Source organism: Chiloscyllium punctatum, chromosome 20, assembly GCF_047496795.1.
Source record: "Chiloscyllium punctatum isolate Juve2018m chromosome 20, sChiPun1.3, whole genome shotgun sequence".
Taxonomy (NCBI): Eukaryota; Metazoa; Chordata; class Chondrichthyes; order Orectolobiformes; family Hemiscylliidae; genus Chiloscyllium; species Chiloscyllium punctatum.
Genome location: NC_092758.1, coordinates 66,296,065 through 66,309,682, shown reverse-complemented (window position 1 = coordinate 66,309,682; position 13,618 = coordinate 66,296,065).

The following is a 13,618-nucleotide window of genomic DNA, read 5'->3' as shown; positions in this document are numbered from 1 at the left end:
TGAAAGATACCAGGAGAATGTGAGGACTGCAGATGCTGGAGTTCAGAGTCAAAAAGTATGGTACTGGAAAAGAACAACTGGTCAGGCAGCATCCGAGAAGTCGGAGAGTTGACATTTTGAGCATAAGCTCTTCACCGGGAATGAAGAGCTTATGCTTGAACATTGACTCTCCTGCTCCTCTGTTGCTGCCTGAACGGCTGGACTTTTCCAATACACTTTTTGACAGTGAAAAATGCCACCCTAAGTGTGAGAGGCAATGAATGAGGTGAGTTTGGTAAGATAGGGTGAAAAACCTACTAATGAGAAACCCTCTAAAAAAACCTGATGCCAAAACAAAGATTCGTCCCACGGTGTTACAACCATCCATCTGAAAGTGTGTAGATTTTCAGAATTATAAGTGAGCCAGCCAGTGTGAAAAAGATAGCACCAATGCCCAGCTGAAAATGGGTTGTTTATCAGAGCTGTGAAAAAGTAAGCTTCTGAAAGGAATAGCAAGGAAACAGTTAAATAAAAATATTCTGCAACTTCAAATTATTGCGACAGTCAAAATATCTGTGCATTTTCCATTTTCTCTGCTGTAGAAATGATTGAAGATAAGAGACAGAATTGGAATGTTTATCCACTTGCAACGGCATAACAATGAAATAGTTACAAAATTAATTAAAACCCTAGGTAAATAATAGTAGAACCCCTATTATCAATGTTAGGGAATCAGTGAACAAAGAGAATAAAGAACAAAGAAATTTTACAATCCAGGAACAGGCCTTTCAGCCCTCCAAGCCTGAGCCGATCTAAATGTACTGTCTGAACCTGTTGGTCAATTCCTAAGCATTTGTAGCCCTCTGCTCCCCACCTACTCATGCATCTGTCCAGCCGCATCTGGGCGGCATGGTGGCACAGTGGTTAGCACTGCTGCCTCACAGACCTGGGTTCAATTCCCGCTTCAGGCGACTGACTGTGTGGAGTTTGCACATTCTCCCAGTGTCTGCGTGGGTTTCCTCCGGGTGCTCTGGTTTCCTTCCACAGTCCAAAAATATGCAGGTTAGGTGAATTGGCCATGCTAAATCGCCCATAGTGTTAGGTGCAAGGGTAAATGTAGGGGAATGGGTCTGGGTGGGTGCGCGTCGGTGTGGACTTGTTGGGCCGAAGGGCCTGTTTCCACACTGTAATCTAATAAAAAAAATTACCTTAAATGAATCTACTGTGCCTGCCTCTACCACCTCTGCTGGCAAGGCGTTCCAGATGTCCACCTCCCTGTGTGTGAAGTACTTGCCACATGTATCCCCCTTAAACTTTCCACCACTCACTTTGAAAGCATGACCTCTCATTATTGAATCCTTCACCCTGGGAAAAAGCTTGTCTCTATCCACCCTGTCTATACCCTTCATTATTTTGTAAACCTCAATCAGGTCCCCCCCTCAATCTCCTTTTTTCTAGTGAAAGTAAACCTAACCTACTCAACTTCTCTTCATAGCTCGCACCTTCCACACCAAGCATCATCCTTGTAAACCTTCTCTGCACCCTCTCAAAAGCGTCCACTTCCTTTTGGTAACGTGGCGACCAGAACTGTACACAGTATTCTAAATGCGGCTGAACCAATGTCTTGTACAATGTTAACATGACTTGGCATCTCTTATACTCAATACCCCGTCCAGTGAATACTATATGCTGCCTTGACCACTATCCACATGTGCAGCAACCTTCAGGATGCAATGGACCTGCACTCCCAGATTTCTCTGCCCATCAACTTTTCCCAAGGCTCTTCCATTCATTGTATAATTCGCTGTAGAATTAGACTTGCGGAAATGCATCACCTCACATTTGTCTGGATTGACAGCCATCTGCCACTTTTCCACCCAACTCTCCAGTCTATCTATATCCTTCTGTATTCTCTGACCGTCCCTTATGCTTTCTGCTACTCCATCAATTTTCATGTCATCTGCAAACTTGCTGATCATACCAACAATGCCCTCTTCTAGATCATTTATGTATATTACAAACAACAGTGGCCCCAATACTGACCCCTGTGGAACATCAATTGTCACCTTTCTCCATTTCGAGAAACTCCCTTCAACTACTACTCTCTGTCTCTTGTTGCTCAACCAGTTCTTTATCCACCTAGCTAGAACACCCTGCACACCATGTGACTTCACTTTCTCCATTAGTCTACAATGGGGGACCTTATCAAACACCTTACTAAAGTCCGTATATATGACGTCAACAGCCCTTCTTTCATCGAACAACTTGGTCACTTCCTCAAAGAACTCTATTAAGTTGGTAAGGCCTGATCTCCCCCGTACAAAACCATGTTGCCTATCACTGATATAAATAGATCCTATTTAGAAAAGAATGAGCTTATCTCTCAATACCCTCTCCAACAACTTCCCCACCACTGACGTCAGGCTTACTGGTCTGCAGTTACCCAGAATATTCCTACTACTCTTCTTGTACGGGGGACAACATGAGCAACCTTCCAGTCCTCTGGCACCTCACTTGTATGTAAGGATGCCTCAAAGATATCTGTCAGGGCCCCAGCTATTTCCTCTCTCACTCCCTCAGCAACCTGGCATAGATCCCATCCGGTCCTGGGGATTTTTTCACCTTAACCTCTAGCATACCCAACACATCTTCCCTACTTATGCCAACGTGATCCAGACGAATCAAACTTCTATCTCTAATCTCAAAATTCATCATGTTCCTTTCCTCAGTGAACACTGATGGAAAGTAATCATTCAGAATCTCACCCGCTCAGGATTGGCACACAGCCTTCCTTCATTATCTTTTATTGGACCAATCCTTTCTCTAGTTACCTGCTTGCTTCTTATATAAGAATAAAATGCTTTGGGATTTTCCTTAATTCTGCTCGGTAAAGCTATTTCATGACCCCTTTCAGCCCACTGGATTCCTTGTTTAAGACTTGTCCTACTCTTCCGATATTCCTCCAGGGCCCGTTCTGTTCTTAGCTGCCTAGACCTTATGTACGCTTCCCTTTTCCTCTTGGCTAGTCGTACAATTTCTCCTGTCATCCATGGTTCACGAATCTTGCCCTTCCTATCCTTTGCCTTCAATGGGACATGCCTATCCTGCACTATCTTTAACCTATCTTTGAAAGCCTCCCACATCTAAAATGTGGACTTCCCTTCAAATAGCTGTGTCCAATCCACATTTGCCAGCTCCTGCCTAATTTTGATATAATTGGCCTTGGCCCAGTTTAGTATTCTTCCCTTAGGACCACTATCTTCTTTATCTATGAGGATTCTAAAGCTTACAGAATTGTGGTCACTCTTCTCAAAGAAATCCCCCACCACCACAACTTCTATCACTTGTCCTGGCCCCTTCCCTCATCGGACTATTGACATACTGCTCTAGAAAACTCTCCTGAACGCTTCATACAAATTCTACTCCATCCAGATCTCTGCTAAGTGTATCCCAGTCAATGTTGGGAAAGTTAAAATCTCCCATCACCACTACCCTATTGCCTCTACATCTATTCATAATCTATTTACCTATTTGTTCTTTCTACCTCACGCTCACTGATGGGAGGTCTGTAATACAGCCCCACCAATGTAACTGCACCCTTCTTATTTCTCAGCTCCACCCATAATGCCTCACTACCCAAGACTGTCATAGTGTCCTCCTTTAGCATAGCCGTGATATCGTCCCTGACCAGCAATGCAACTCCACCCCCTCTTACTTCCCTCCCTGTCCTGTCTGAAGCATCTATATCCTGGAACATTTATTTGCCAAGGTGTAGAGGTTTTAAAAGCTTTGAAATCATAATTTGAACTCCGTTATAATGTTACTTATGTTCCCAACATCAGAACTCAAGGGGAGAGAGAGAGAGAGAGAGAGAGAGAGAGAGAGAGAGAGAGAGAGAGAGAGAGAGAGAGAGACTATCGATCAGTATGCATCACCATGAGTTTCACAGATGTGTGTGCAATTGCTCAAGATGGTGACCTGTTGTGAAGTTGGGTAGAGTAATTGTAGATTGGTATGCAGGAAGTTAGAATTTGAATTTGGTGTTTGTAATATTGTGAACTGCTACTGTGGAAAGCATTGTGTGGTCACTTTAAAAGATGGTGCTTTTTCTGTACCTTAAAGTTGCTTTAAGATGCCTGTACTCAAAGGCCAAACTGAAACATATGTCTTGCAAGGTCGTACAGCTAGCAGACCAAGCAGCAGTTTTGTCAAAAAGTATGGTGCTAGAAAAGCACAGCAGACCAGGCAGCATCCGAGGAGCAGGAGAATCGACATCATTCCTGATGAAGAGCTGTGCCCGAAGCATCGACTCTCATGCTCCTCAGTTGTTGCCTGACCTGCTGTGCTTTTTCAGCACCACACTTTTCAACTCTGACTCTCCAGCATCTGCAGTCCTCATTTTCTCTTCAGTAGCAGTTTTTATCAAGACAAGAGGTTTTGAATTTAGCCAATCAATTTGAATCAGGCACTTAGATGCCATAACTTATTAAATTTAAATCTGATAGTTTTGACAACATAAGACCAATCCTATTTTAAGAAATATTGAGATGTCATTACAGGTATAAAAGAAGAGGACAGTTGAACAAAGACCCAGAGCTAACAACCCTCAGCTCGCTCTCTCTCTCGAGAAATTGGCTCACAGTCATCTATGTATTAGTGAAAACATCTTAATAATAATGATACCAATGAAAAAGCTGTTCCAGACAGAAGAATGATGAAAAAGGCATTCCTGACAGAACACTCTGGAAGACGTGTCAACATGCTAAATTCTATCTTGCTCTTATATGACTGAGACTCACATTTATTAGAAAAGCAGACCATTAGAATCTTGTTTTATTAGGGAATAGTTAGTCAGAAGGGATTTATTCAGTTTGTTAATAGTTTAGTTAATTTGCTTACTGTTAGAGTTAGATAAAATAATTATACATGTTGATTTTAATGTGAGGGTCAGGGATTTATTTTATTTAACCACTAGAAGTTGCTCAAGAGCATGTTCCATCACCTTTCACACTCTTTTTACAGATTACAGGGTGAGGTCCTCCTTTTTGGATGTTTCCATTTTAGCGTCTTGGGGGGGGGGGGGGGGGGGGGGTGCGCGAGGGTGGTGGTGGTGGTGGTGTCATCCACTGCTTTATAACAGATTGGGTGCTCGAGTCTTGGATTTGGACAGATTTGAACAGCTTTAGGGTATGAAAAGATCCCAGCTATTTTAAACAAACTTGAAGACTAATGTCCAAGATCTTTAAATCAAACTTAAGTGAGAAGTGGAAAGTCTGTTTAATTTGATTGCTTGTTGTTGGATAAAAGGTGGGAAAATGTCTGTTAACATTGCGGAAGAGGTTCTGGGGGTTGAAGATGCTTCTCAAGAAGGTTTAGAAAGACTGAAAAAAGTGACACTTTTAGAATAGCAAACTGGCTAAAACATGATTAAACTAGAGATAATAGGAAAGCTGAAATTGTGATACAGTTAGTCAAGTATTTAGGTATGTCAGAGAAACGATCAAGTGCAGCAGAGTTAGAAAAAATTAAATTGCAAACGAGGCGATTGGAGTTAGAATGTGAACTTATAAGACTAGAGTTGGAAGATAAACAAAAGGAGAGGATTAGATTAGAATCCCTACAGTTTGGAATCAGGCCCTTCGGCCCAACAAGTTCACACTTGCCCTCCAAAGAGTAACCCACCCAGACCCATTTCCCTCTGACTAATGCACCTAACACTATGGGCAATTTAGCATGGCCGATTCACCTGACCTGCACATCGTTGGACTGTGGGAGGAAACCCATGCAGACACGGAGAATGTGCAAAGTCCACACAGGCAGTCGTCCAAGGTTGAGTCGAGCTGAAACATTTTGAATTACACTTACAAGCAGAGGAAAAAGATAAAGAAAAGGAAAGAATTTGAGTTGGAAAAGGTAAAGCTGGAACTTGAAGCAAAAAGACTTCATATGACGAAGTAAAAGTACAGTATAGAAGTGATGAGCAAACTCATTGTAGCCAAGAGCCTAGTAGGGGTATATACAAATATACCCAAACATGACCAAAATTCAATGAAAAAGACGAACATGCCTTTTTCATTGCTTTTGAGAAATTGGCTAAACAGATGAACTGGCCAGAGACTATGGGTAATGTTAATTCAGACCAAGTTGCTAGGCAAGGCGAGTGAAGTGTTTGTAGCACAGTCAGCAGAGGTGTCAGGAGAATATGAAGTAGTAAAAAAAGCTAGTTTGAGTGCCTACAAATCAGTATCAGAAGCATATCGACAACAGTTCAGAAATGTAAGAAAGGAACCAAGTCAGTTTTTTATAGAGTTTGAAAGAGTTAAATGGATAGATAGATGAGACCATTAAAAATAGAAAAGATATGAGGCTCTTAGAGATATTAGTCTGCTGGAGAAGTTTTAAAAACTCACTTCCAGAAGTGTTAAGAACTCATGTTGAGGAACAGAAAGTTAAAACAGTGAGATGAGCTGCGGAGATGGAGGATGAATATGCATGAGTGCATAAATCTAAACCAGCTTGTGACGGCAATTTCATTCCATGAGGGATAAAAATTGGGAAAGAGGGAGATCTTCCAATGAAAAACAGAAACTAGATCACACTGGGAACAGTTTAACATGTGGAGAAAGGACCCAAAGAGGGTGGAAAAAAGGTGAAAGACATCGGGTATCTTCACTGCAATAAGGATGTGGTTAAAAAAGCTAAACAAGTGGGATTAGTTAAGGCATTGAAGGAAATCCTGAGAAAAGTTAAGGAAGTCAAGAAAAGTGCACAGCCTAGTCAAGGGCTAGTTTGCAAGATAGTGCCCGATCTTTTCGAAGACTTCACCAATGTAGGTAAGACTTACTGAGACAGGGAAAGTAGGTAAGAAGTTAGTATTGAAAGATACATGAACTAGTAAGAGATGAAAATATTTACACACCTTCTGAAATATTTCCTGAGAGAGTGGTAATCTGTGGAATGAATGGAGAAAAATTAGTGTACCCCTGTGTAAGATAAGGCTAGAAAGTCCAATCAAGACTGAGAAGTGATAGTGGGAGTGATGAAAGAAATTGACTATTCCAGGAATACAATTTATTCCTGGAAACAATATAGCTGGATCACAGGTGGAAGTGATGCCCATTGTAGTGAAAAAGCTAAAAGAAAACCAGGGAACTGAGGAGTTAAAAGAAAAATACCCCAGAGTTTTTCCAGACTGTGTGGTGACAAGATCCCACAGTCATAAGTGAAAACAAAAGAGAAAGATGAAAGAGTTGAAGTCCGGTTAGCTGCCGCTCTGTTTGATAAGATGGTAAAGGAAAAACCAAAGCAGGTAGAGGATCAGGGAGAGATGTTTGGTTCCGAAAGATTAATGGAGTTGCAACAAAAAGATGAGAAGATAAAGGATTTATATCATGAGGAATAAGAATGTATTCCAGAATGCTATTACCTTAAGGATAAAATCTTAAGGTGGAAATGGAGATCTTGGCAGGTGTGTAATGATGAGAAATGGGAGGAAATTCACCAGATTGCGTTGCTGGTAGAATACAGACAGGAATTTCCTGAAGGAGGTCACCTTGGAGTGAGGAAGTCTCAGGCGAAGGTACAGAAGCACTTCAGTTAGTGTGGATTGCAAAAAGATATGAGTGAATTTTGCCATATCTGTCATACATGTCAGATGGTAGGAAATCCACAGACAATGATAAAACGAGTGCCTTTGATGCCAATTCCCACATAAGAACCTTTCGCATGTGTTATAATTGATTGTGTTGGTCCCCTCCCTAAAACCAAAAGTGGGAATCAGTATTTGCTAACCATAATGAATGTGTCTACCAGGTTTCTGGAGGCAATTCCATTATGGAATGTCAAGGCACAAAAGGTTGTGGAGGAATTGTTTGCTTTCTATACCCATTATGGATTACCCAGAGATTCAATCAGATCAAGATTCCAATTTTTCTGCCAAATTATTTTAGCAGGTCATGGATAGTTTAGACATCAACCACTTTACATCAACTGTATATCATCCTGAATCCCAGGAAAGATTGGTAAGGTGGTATCAGACCCTAAAGACAATGTTGAGGGCTTTTTGCCAAGGTTACCCAAGTGATTGGGGTAAAAGTACCCAATTCATATTATTTTTTATCAGAGATGCTTCAACTGAATCAACTTAATTTACTCCATTTGAATTGATATTCGGACATGTAGTAAGAGGGCCTTTAAAATTAATGAAGGAAATGTTGATAGGTCCGAAGTCAGAGATCTCACAGTTGGATTTGAGGTGAAAGAAAATCAAACAAAGGTGGTGTTTTAGCTAATTCATTGTGTGAATTAGCTTGACCACATTTGAAGCATGGCACAGCACCTAATGAATCAAGAAGTAGATAAGGAATCTAAAATTTGTACGTTTACCCATGAGATAAGAATTTGGTGATGTTACCGGTGGCAGGAGATTCCTTCAAAGCAAGGTTTAATGGTCCTTATCAAATTGAGAAGAAGTTAAGTCAGGTGAATTATTTGGTAAAGATGTCAGGTAGGGAAAACATTTATCGGGTATGTCATATGAACATGCTGAAACCGTGTTATGACTGGGAAAGGGAACCGGAAAAACAGGTATTTGGGCCACTCAGTGAGGAATCAAATCCAGATGATTTGGATTCTGATGTGCCTTAGGATAAATTAAATAATGAGGGAATGGGTTAGGATAGTGAGCTCTCTGTTTTTCGAACAGAGAATTGAATTGAAAGACTTGTTACAGTACTATGAGGACCTATGTAGAAATAAAATGGGGAGAAATAATGCTATAGCACATGAGGTTGAGGTAGGGAATGCTGTTCTGATAAAACAATACCCCTAAAGGCTTAACACTCAAACAGTGTGGGTTCAGATGAAAGTGGAAGTGATGCTCCAAGAAGACGACATACAGACAAATCAAAGTGAGAAGGGTTCGCCAATTGTGTTGGTTCCCAAATCTGATGGTCCTCAACGATTCCGCATAGATTATTGGAAGGTTAATGCAGTGACTAAATCTGACTCATAGCCAATTCCAAGGCTGGAGGATTGTGCAGAAAATGTAGGACAAGCCATTTACATTACAAAATTGGACTTACTTCTGGGTTACTGGCAAGTGCCTTTGTCAGATTAAGCAAAAAGGTTTCAGCTTTTGTAACCCAAATTCGCTATATCAATTTAAGGTAATGAAAAACACACCAGCCACTTTTCCAAGGCTTATGAACAGAGCTGTTGCAGAATTGACTAATTGTGCTGTCTACATAGATGATTTAGTGATCTGTAGCCATTCATGAAAGATCGCTTGGAGCATTTGGCAGAGCTATTTGAGGGACTACAGAAGCCAAGTTGGTCATAAATTTGGCAAAAACAGAATTTGCAAAGGCGGGAGTGACATTCTTAAGGCACAAGATTGGATACAGATGCATGACACCAAGGAACGTGAAGACAAAGGCCATCAAGGAATTCCCAAGACCAACCTTGAGGATGGAAGTACTACAACTCTTAAGATTGAGTGGATTCTGCAGGAAATTTATACCAAAGATTTAGTAGCATATTGGCACAGTTGATGGATTTATTAAAAAAAAAGAACACAAACTTTTGGTGGACAGAACATTTCAGAATGCCTCCCATTAACCCTATCTATACCCCTTATGATTATGTGAACATCTAATAAGGTCACTTCTCAACTACCTCTGCTCCAGTGGGAAAATAAAGTCCCAGCCTATCCAGCCTTTCCCATTTAAAACATTCCATACCCAGCAACATCAGTGAATCTCATCAGCTTTTTTTTTGAAAATTGACAGTCATTATTAGAACGTTTAATTCCAGACTTTTATTGAATTCAAATTCAATCAGATGCCATTGGAAGATTTTAACCCAGATCTCCGGAATGTTACCTGGGCTTCTGGATTAACAGAATGGAGAAAGTGAGGACTGCAGATGCTGGAGATTAGAGTCAAAAAGTGTGGCACCAGAAAAGCACAGCAAGTTAGGCAGCATTCAAGGAGCAAGAGAATCGATGATTTCTGGGACACACGCACCAAACAACCCCACAGCCCTGTGGCCAATCACTTCAACTTCCCTCCCTGTCTGAGAAGAAAATGCAAGTCCTAGGCCTTCTCTACCGTCAAATCCTCGCTACCCAACACCTGAAGGAAGAATGCCTCTTCTGCCTTGGGATCTTCCAACCACATGGCATCAATGTCTATTTTGACCAGTTTCCTCATCTCAGATCCAACCCTCCAACTTGGCACACCCGTCTTATATTGTCCCACCTGTCCATCTTCCTTGCCTGCCCCCCTCAATCTGCTCTACCTTCATCCCCCCACCTGTAGCATTCCAAAACTGTCCCTGGACAAAAAAACACCCGAAGGGGGTCTGGACCACATTGAGATCTTAACCCAGTGTCAGTTTCTGTAATTTTTTTCTGCTCTACAAAGCCACTTCCATTGGCCTGGCAAAATTCCATAAAAAGAATTGAAAGTGCTGGCAATACTCAATAGGTCTGGCAGTGCCTGTAGAGTGAGAAACAGCGTGAATATTCTAAATCTGTGGCCTGCTTGGCCAAAGTGAATTCCTTGGAACATTTTCAGGTGTGATAAATGCTGTATTACTATAAATTCTTTGTAGAAAGCCAGCAGTCCAGGTGAGAAAGACAATCTAATGAAAAATGTGAAAAGAGGCAACATTAGGCCTCCTCCACCGCCGGTCCCTCACCACCTGACGCCTGAAGGACAAACGCCTCATCTTCCGCCTCAGAACACTTCAAACCCCATGGCATCAATGTGAATTTCATCAGTTTCCTCATTTCCCCTTCCCCCACCTCACCCCAGCTCCAGCCTTTCAGCTGAGCACTGCCCTCATGACCTGTCCTACCTGCCTATCTTCCTTTCCACCTATCCACTCCACCCTCCTCTCTGACCTATCATTTTTATCCCCACCCCCATTCAGCTATTGTACTCTGCTACTTTCTCCCCACCCCCACCTCATTTATCTCTCCACTCTGCAGGCACCCTGCCTCTATCCCTGATGAAGGGCTTTTGCCCGAAACGTCGATTTTCCTGCTCCTTGGATGCTGCCTGATCTGCTGTGCTTTTCCAGCACGACTAATCTAAACATTAGTAACATGTTGATTACTGAGCACCTACCCATCTGTACCAAGGGTGATGGTAATAATTGGTCTCTACGAACAGACTGTCAGCAAGCTCTAGTATTTTCCAGGAAAGGTGCAAGCAGCAAAAGAGGAAGGAGAAGCATTACATTCAGTGTTGCTTTGGAAAGAGAACTCCCCTTAGGTTCAATTTTGAGTGCATTGTTTGCAAAATATGCTGAAGGGATCTGCATGTAAAAATGATAGTATTAGCAGTGATTTTGAAAAGCCTTTTTATCTTGGAATCCATACTTGACATATTTAAATATCTCTAAATATATTCTATACATGAAATTCAGTTAATTAAGTTACTGCCATACTATGAAATTTGCAGACTAGTCTAAGAGGTAATAATAATATTTTTAAAAAGTGGCTGAAGTGTACCTTGTAAATAGTATTCCTGCCTCAGGCGACTAACTGTGTGGAGTTTGCACATTCTCCCCGTGTCTGCGTGGGTTTCCTCCGGGTGCTCCGGTTTCCTCCCACAGTCCAAAGATGTGCAGGTCAGGTGAATTGGCCATGCTAAGTTGTCGTAGTGTTAGGTAAGGGGTAAATATAGGGGTATGGGTGGGTTGCGCTTCGGCGGGTCGGTGTGGACTTGTTGGGCTGAAGGGCCTGTTTCCACACTGTAATGTAATGTAATCTAATCTAGTATTCATTGCTGTTCAGTGCAATGGTGGTAAAGTAAATGAGTGTTTAAGGTAGGGCCAGTGAAGCAAGTTGATTTGTTCTTGGTGGTGTCAGATATATACTGTCAGAGCCACATTTATCCAGACAGCCTGACCTTGATGTAAACTTATCTCTTACCTTTTAAATTCTTAAGGATTTAAATCCATAAGTCTTTCTGTTCCTCTATTTCTTATTAATGTTTTTCCATTTAGTGTTTATTTACAATCCTTATTAGTTTTCTAAAAGTGCATCGACTCTCATCAATGGAAAGTTCATCTAATTAACTTCCCTATAACCTGCTGGAATTGGAAAATTTGCTTCTTTGTAAACATGCTAATTTGTACTGTCTAAAAAATTGATATATTCAAGCCTATAGCTCCAATACAGCACCTTATCGAAAACCCTTTGAATTTTTAATACACAACTTTAATTATTGGCCTTTATTTACTTCTAAACATCCTCTATTCTATTTCTCAGACATGACTTGACTTATCTTTTATGAATCTATGTTAGTTGTTCTTAATTAACCCATATCTCTCCAGGTTTGTATTTTGGTTTTTCACTATGAAGTGTGACCACTACTGATGCAATTTGGTCGATAGTTACTTTTCTTATGATGGTATCCTTAATCTTGAATCATTGTACTGGTCTGTTCTCTGGAAAGGCTTTTATATTGAATGATATCTGAAAAATAGTCCACCAAATGCTTTGCTATTACTCACTGATTTTCTTCAATGAAGGGATGAATGGCCCTTGGGTTGTTGTCTTTCCCATTTTGACCTACAGGGTTTGTTTAACTCTTTACCGTTGTTCCCTTTCTGTACCTCTTCATTCCCACTACCATTCTATGAAAACAAGACAGAATTCATCCATTCAGTATTTCCACATTTCCTTCATCCTGCATAGCGAGATTATCCATTTCATCTTTAATTATTCCTATCCATTCTTTAACTATTCTTTTATTCATTCATCAAGTTATTTCTCTCAATGTTCCCTTGCAACATTTCTTTAAATTGGTGCAGCATGGTGGATCAGTGGTCAGCACTGCTGCCTCACTGCATCAAGGACCTGGGTTTGATTCCACCCTTGTCTGCATGGTTATTTGCACATTCACCCAGTGTCTGTGTGGGGTTCCTCCCACAGTTCAAAGATTAGTTCGATTGGCCATACTAAGTTGTCCACAGAATGCAGGCTAGGTGAGTTAGCCATGGGAAATGCAGGATTACAGGGATAGGTGGGAAGGTCGATCTTGGTGGGATATCCTTAAGAGGGGCACTGTCGATTTGATGGGCCAACTGGCCTGCTTCCATGGTGTAGGGGTTCTATGATCTTATAACTCATCCAGCACTGATAGAAGTCTCACTGGTCCATAGTTCCCTGGCTTTTCCTTACAGCCTTACTTCATAAAGTATTGGAAACTTAAATGTTATGTCATCTCTACACTATTTCCATTCAAGTGGAAAGACTAAGGCACCACAAAATCTCCAAAGGGATCATTAATAAAATCAAATATATCCAACACATATGTACAAAACAATTCTTGACTGGAGAAATACATCTATGGAAGGTATGGGAAGTAGTCCAGTCCAAATGTCACATTGCATACAATCTAATCATCTAGTAGTGAAAAATAAACCAGTGAAACCAGAAGTAATAACAGATTTGATCACAAAATCAAGGCAAAATATCAGAAAGTCAAATGTCACTTCAATTAAACTGACAAGTTATTCCCAGAGATGAATATTATGAAGACAGTCATAGTGCATATGGTCAACGCTCTCAACAGGAGTCAGTCTATATGGCAACTTGTGTTCAGCAATTATCACCGTAATCAAT